This window comes from Daucus carota, chromosome 7, assembly GCF_001625215.2.
Source record: "Daucus carota subsp. sativus chromosome 7, DH1 v3.0, whole genome shotgun sequence".
Classification (NCBI taxonomy): domain Eukaryota; kingdom Viridiplantae; phylum Streptophyta; class Magnoliopsida; order Apiales; family Apiaceae; genus Daucus; species Daucus carota.
Genome location: NC_030387.2, coordinates 25257107 through 25263106, shown reverse-complemented (window position 1 = coordinate 25263106; position 6000 = coordinate 25257107).

The window sequence follows — 6000 nt, the reverse complement described above, 5'->3', positions numbered from 1 at the left end:
TTCATCTCCTACATCTTTACCTTGTTGAAATTTATGGCTATGAAAACCTTTATTTACAACAAGTGGATAAAGTGGCATTTATGCCAACCACTTGTGGGTTGAGCCTTTGATTCAAGTTTTAAGCTTACATTTTTAGTATTTAGCTTGAGCCCCTTTTGATTCTCAATATTATTAGTGGGTTCAATGGCTTAGTTGATATTTTGGTTGGTAGTTTGATGGGGTTTTGTTAGAAACTTGATAGATAAGCTAGTTTTAAAGTTTTGTGTAATTTGGAGTTAGTTTGGTAAGATTTGGTGTTCTCCTTGTTCTTGATTTTGGGGCTTTTTGGTGTAAATTTTAGTTTATGATTTTTAATTGAGGTTAGTGGGTTTATGTTGGAAATATTATGTTTAGGTTAGATTTGAAATTTGGTGTAGTTTAGAGTTGATTTGGTTTGATTTGGATCTCGTTTTGGTCAAGAAATGGGTAGTTTAGGGGCTATTTAGTGTAAAATTTAGTGTCAAATTTGGTTTAGAGGTTAGTGTGCTTTTATTTGTCATAGTTGGAATGGCTTAATTTTCCGGTCAAATCAATTTTCCGACGAGATTTAAGCTATTCCGAGCACCTCCATAACTTCCGATGCGAGAATCATGTAATTGCGTCACTGTTTAGTTTACGGCTACTGTTCGAGAAGATATAGTCAGTTACTCACGCGCCTACTATTTCATTTAGTATTCTGCTGTTGCACCCCGCCTGTTTTTATTATTTTATTATTTTATTATTTACTTTTTATTTGTTTTCTTTTATTATTTTCTTGTCCTTTGTTTCGCTTACCGCACCACGCATTTCAACTGCCTGCGTCAGTAGTTTCCTAATTACTTGTTAATTATTAATTAGTAGTTTCTATTTAGATAATTATTTTCTTTCAAATTTAATTGTTAATTAGTATTTTAGATTTTAGATTCAATTTTTAATTTTCAATTTAGATAAATCAAAACACCTTCAAAAATCATTTGGTCTAATTTGATTAAGTTAAAAATTAAGTTTTCGCGAAAATAAATTTAGTCCTTGGAACGAATCTTATATTACTAAAACGGGATCGTGCACTTGCGAGTAATTTCAAAATCATATTTTGAGCACATCACCAACTCAGTATCAAACTCCTTATCCAGCTTTACATCCTCCTCGCAGCGCAGCCTCTTGAACTCAGCCTTCCTCTTCCAGATATTTTAGAAGATTGTACCTTTCTTCCACAACTCGATATCAGTTTTGTTGGTTCTTTTTAATTATTTTTTTTATTTTAGTTGATTTTATGATTGTTTCTATGATATTAATAATGATCGGTTATAAAATTTTCAAACAGTTGCAACTTATTATGCAATTAAATGTATTTTTTAACCGTTTTTTTAAATTACATTTGTAGTTGTTTATATGGTTGTCAGTTGCACATACAGTTGCATTATCTCATTTAGAACGATTTATGTTGCTGCATCTCTCGTACTCCTTTCTATTTTCAGGACATAGCTAGTGCTTTTCCTCGGCTGTACTTCTCCATGAGCCGAGTTAATTGTGCATCAAACTCCTTATCCAGCTTTACATCCTCCTCGAAGCGTTGCCTCTTCAACTCCGCCTTCCTCACTTCCAGATATTTTTAGAAGTGTGTACCTTTCTTCGACAACTCAATATCGGTTTTGTTGGTTGTTTTAGATGATTTTTTGGTTTTAGTCAGTGTTATGAAAAGCGCAAATCGGCTCTAGGCGGTGAAAAGACCTTCTAGCGTTTAAGCGGTAAAGCGGACGCTTAAGCGGAATCTTAAGCGGGCCAATAAGCGGATTAATAAAATATAATTAAATATTTAATTTTAATATTAATATATTCAAAAATAATATTATATTGTGGTAAGAATTTAAATTTTTAAATATATATATATATATATTAATTTTTTAATATAATTATAGTTATATTATATAAAAAAATATTTTAAAACTGAAAAATTAGCAAGTCAAAATCATTTTGACCGCTTAAGTACCGCTTAATCCGCTTAACGACCGCTTAATCCGCTTAATAGTCCGCTTAATTTTCAAAAACGCTTAAGAACCCGCTTAATACAAAATCGAGGCGTTTTATGGCCGATTCCGCTTAGGCGGCCGCTTAAGCGGCCGCTTAATGCGCTTTTTAAAACACTGATTTTAGTTAATTTCATGGTTGCTTTTCAAACAGTTGAAACTTATAACAACCAGAAAATCAACTAAAATAAAAAATTCAATCGAAAATAACTAAGAAAACCCATATTGAGTTGCCGAAGAAAGATACAAATTTCGAAAATATCGGGAAGAGAGGAAGGTTGAGTTGAAGAGGCAGCGCTGCGAGAAGAATGTAAAGTTGGATAAGGAGTTTGATGCAGAGTTAGCTCAGCTAATGGAGAAGTACAGCCGAGGAAAAGCACCAACTATGTCCTGAAAATAGAAAGGAGTATGAGAGTTGCATCAACATAAATTGTTCTAAATGAGATGATGCAATTGTATGTGCAATTGTTAGCAACCATATATGCAATCACAAATGCAATTTAAAAAAAATTGTTGAAAATTACATTTAATTGCATAATAAGTTGCAACTATTTAAAAAGATTATAGAAGTTTAGAAGATTATCTTCGAGATATTTTAGAAGTTTGTACCTATTTCTCTTGGGCAACTCAATATAAGTTTTGTTAGTTGTGTTTAATTGATATATATTTGATATGATATAAATTTCTGCATCATCAATACTTGCTTCCAACCATATTTTCCTCATCAGGGGTTATGAAAATATATTGCTTGCAATTTTAGTTACATTTCAGATGCTAATTATTCACCAAGCATAAGATAATACTTTTTCATGGTATGAACTACTCAGCAGCCATAAGTCCGAATAAAGTGATAGCGGCAGGTCGGGGAAGGAACCTTTTTTGCTGGCAAGAAGCAAAATTTATTTTGCCAAAACGCTTTGGGTTAGCAACTGGTTGTATAGTGATGGAGATGATGAACACCATGGATTTTGCACATACATTACCTAATTACCTCCACCCGTGTAAAACAAGGTCTAGATACATGTGAAGGCACTGCTAGTATTGAAAATAATATATATGCCTGCCACCCTAACATTAATTGGGGGAAACAAAATGATTTTATCTTTACATTTGTAATTATTGAATTGAATATGTATAACATCATTATATTTTAATGTAAGATAACTTATAGTAAGACATGGTTAACATTATTTTTGTTAACATTTGAGATCTAAGATATCGATTTTGATACAAAAGCTTATGGTTTAAATAATTATTATGATTTTACTTGAGCTGGATATGACATTAAGTAGAAGTTCTTTTTTTCACAAGATAAACTCATTTTGGTTTTTTTCATTTGCTAGCTTTTATATTGACCTTTAAATTAAAATCCGCGTTCCCGAATGCACCCCTCTCTTTCAAGAGGATTCGCGGCATGTCAAGCCTTGGTAAGGTTCTTCGCTTTGCATCGAATTAAGCCTTTCTCTCTATAAGAACGGAACGGTGCGTTCCTAGGTGTGAAGTGGGAGAGGAGGGATGTCATAATTAGGGTTTTGAATAAGACGACCTTTTGATTTCTCATTTATTTCTTTTTCATATTGAAAAAGAAATAAAAATGGGAGGTGTTAAGTTTTTTATCATCCTGGCGTCGAGCTATTTTTCAGCAGGAGCTCCCCTACAGTATCGTCACCGCAGTAGAGTTTTTTTTATCCACCTAATTAAATCCTTTCCATGCCCGGCCCGCATGCTAAGATCCCTCTTGTTGGACACAAGGCAGTGAATTTTATCTTTGCATCACAAGTGTTTCTTTATTTAATATCTTAGAAATATGTATTATATTATCTTACTTTTATACCTTTTAAAATAAATTATCAAATATAATTTGGATTGTCCTCCTATCTTACATATAGTAAATTCACAAGCAAAAAGTGTGCACTTTTCAAAACTTAATTTGTTATTAATGAGATAAACATTCTTGGATCATAAACCTGTTAAGGTTATTTGCTGTCATGATATGTTTAAGTTATCTTATTTTCTACTAACATTTACGACATGTTTCAGTTCATGAGATAATTACCGGTGTGAGATTGTATCATCATATTTCTTTTTCGAATTTCATTCACGAAATATTTTAATTGTGAGGATAAATATTGTGAAGATTATTAATTCACAACAAGTAGTGTTCTGTGTACAAATTTTAATTTGATTTTAATGGGATTAATCATATTCTTGGAGTCACTACCTGTTACAACTATATTTCAATGATCCATTTGTGATTTTTCGATGATCCTTGAAAGAACGAGCATGAGTTTATAGCAAGATCTGAGTTGCTTGCTATTTAGCTAGCACCTCCCATGACGGTTTTCCCTCTTATGATTCTGCCAGTAATTCTGGTATATATCATCTACACCCATTTCACCCTAACCCTAGAATCCTTCTCCGAAGAACTACTCAACCTCCTAGAAACCTTAACCCTGGAGGTTCGAGATCCCTAGACACCTAGATATAACCTAGATTCTAGAAAAACTCAGACAACACAAATAGTCATCCTAGCACAACAACAACCATCTGCTCAACCCGTGGTAACTTTTAAAACTTTTCAAGCAGACAATCCTCCTAAAGTTCAAAGGTACAATAGATCTGACAGAGGCCAGACTATGGCTAAAAGAAATGAAGAAATCCTTTGTCATGTTCAAGGTCGAAGAGAACCAGAAGATGGATTTTGCAAAGCTATTTCCTGAATAACGATTCCACTTACTGGTGGGAATCTATCAAGGGTCAGGAAACAGGTGAGGTAATCTCATGAAAAAGTTTATAGAATTATTTTTGGAGAAGTTTTTTCCTAGATACATGAAGAACCAAATATAGATAAGGTTCTTTGAGTTGAAGCAAGACAATATGAGTGTCACTGAATACGGAAAAAAAATTCTCAAAATCGGCAAGGTTTGTATCATAGTACGTTGATACTGATGAAAAGAGAGCAAAAAGATTTCAGTAAGGAGTTAAAAGTCGTTGATACGTAGGTCGGTGGTAGTTTTTAAATTGACCATTATGCAGGAGTGGTACTCCATAAGGCAAGTATAGTCAAGGGTGAAAATGATGAGCAGATTCACAAGGAGAAAGAAATAAACAAGAGAAGAAAACAAAGTTTTCACAGAGAATTATGTGAAGGTCAAGGAACTTTTCGAACCGATCAGGGAATGGGAAGACACATTTATATTCATATTATAGATGCTCTTTGAAATCATAATCCATAATTAATTCAGCAAAGGGAGGAGGGAATGGAGAAGAAATGTTCTTTCACCTATATTATGTATGAAACAATTTTTGATGCCTTTAATGACTATAAATGTATTGGCAATTCGACTGTAGTTAAATGTTTGAACAAGTTTGTCAACGATATCATTGATGTATTTGAAAGTGATGAATACTTATGAAAGAAAAAATAAAATGACGTACAACATTTATTAAAGATGTGGGAGGCTAGTGGATCTCTTGATATGATGAGAACTTTAATTTTGTGCTGGAAATGGAAAAAAATTATGGAATCATGGAAACCGATGTTCATGAACGGTCACAAAGGTTTCATCACTTTTGGCATAAGCAGTTGCATCATCTCACTTGTGGATATGACATACTTTTTCGGACTTGCCAATTTTGATAATGATATCAATATGTTAGATCAGTCATTCTATTAGATGGTGTGTTAGAAGGTCTTTCTCCAAAGATAAATTGTAATATTTATAATGAAAATAATTGTAACATGAGGTAATAATTGTAACACGAGGTAATATTTGGCAAATGAAATATATATATATATATATATATATATATATATATATATATATATATATATATTCCTAATGAACAACATTCGTTAAAACAATACACATCCATAAAGAAAGAAAATAAATTTAGTTTCTAAAATATCAAAAATGTCAAAGAAAAGAAAAAGAATATAGATAATAAGATGTAT